Here is a 1,307-nt window from a genome sequence, read left to right on the forward strand (position 1 = left end):
TTGGTTATAACATGGTTGGTTATAACATGGTTGGTTATAACATGGTTGGTTATATAACGGTTGGTTATAGCATGGTTATAACATGGTTGGTTATAACATGGTTACAACACGGTTGTTTGTAACACGGTTGGTTATAATATGGTTGGTTATAACATGGTTGGTTATAACACAGTTGGTTATAACATGGTTATAACATTGTTGGTTATAAAATGGTTGGTTATAGCATGGTTATAACATGGTTGGTTATAATATGGTTGATTATAACATGGTTATAACAAGACAACATGCATGAGGAGGATGATGTGGACAAAATACTCATTTGCCTAATAATTCTACACTCCCTGTATATCTACGGAAGGAAAGTGATGTTACAGATTACTTCAGTACTCAACAAACAAGACTTGTTTGCCAGTTGGAACTGCCAACTTCAAACAGAAATCTTGCAGAATAACATCTTCAACATTCACACACACACACACACATACACACACACTTACTGTAACACTGCTTTGAGTGGATAAAGACTGGTGATGTAATGCTGTAACTCAGGTTTTGCAGTGCAGGCTACACTATTGCAGCTTGTGTCTAATCTTTTGTATTTTAATAATAAGGTGCATCTGTGGTGAAGGCGCATGCTAAGATAGAAAACTATATCCGAGGGAGGTGGTCTCTAGGGCAAATCTGTCACACTCTACAGGTACCGATACTTAATTTACTGCTAATTTGTTAAGACTGCTAGATGACAGCATTGTGTAATTAAAACAAAATGCAAAGATGATATTCTAAATTTGTTTCATTTTCTGTATATGAAGGACTTCTACAGCCACAGTAACTGGGTGGAGCTGGGAAATAAAGCTCCATACAGTGCTCTGATCAGACCTGACCAACCTCTTAAGAACTTGGCAGGTAGGCGCCCTCCCCCCACTGTCTGTGTTTAGAGTTGAGAATTCCACTTTAAATATGATATAGATTAAATTTGTAGTAGTATTTGTAATGTTTACTAAAATATAAATCAATAATTTTTTCTTTGTTATTTGATATTTCTGCAGGACAAAATACTCCAACTTGCAGAAGTTGCATAGGAGAGAACTGTACTAACAACATTCTGCCTGATGTGCTGAACCAGGGACTTCTGACTTCAGGCTACTTTAACCTAATCTCCTCATCAAAACCTACAGGTAACTTGGAGCAATCATCTCTTTTGATGTGTTATGATAAAGTCTTTGTATGTTTTCAATATCTCTTGATAAAATGATAAAATGTTATCCCTGTTCAAAGGTAAATGCAGTCACGGTGGATCTGCTGAT

The 1,307-nt window shown here is 36.3% G+C and overlaps 1 long non-coding RNA gene across 1 annotated transcript; it reads left to right on the top strand.

Annotated features, from left to right (window-relative positions):
* The first annotated feature begins 66 nt into the window (after positions 1–66).
* On the top strand, positions 67–1,307 carry LOC102299023. Its single transcript, XR_001337027.2, has 4 exons — positions 67–697; positions 813–906; positions 1,050–1,178; positions 1,279–1,307. It is a non-coding gene; the product is annotated as an uncharacterized LOC102299023 (long non-coding RNA).

The sequence above is a fragment of the Haplochromis burtoni genome, unplaced genomic scaffold (genome assembly GCF_018398535.1).
Source record: "Haplochromis burtoni strain Fernald_Lab_line unplaced genomic scaffold, NCSU_Asbu1 Contig_348, whole genome shotgun sequence".
Taxonomy (NCBI): Eukaryota; Metazoa; Chordata; class Actinopteri; order Cichliformes; family Cichlidae; genus Haplochromis; species Haplochromis burtoni.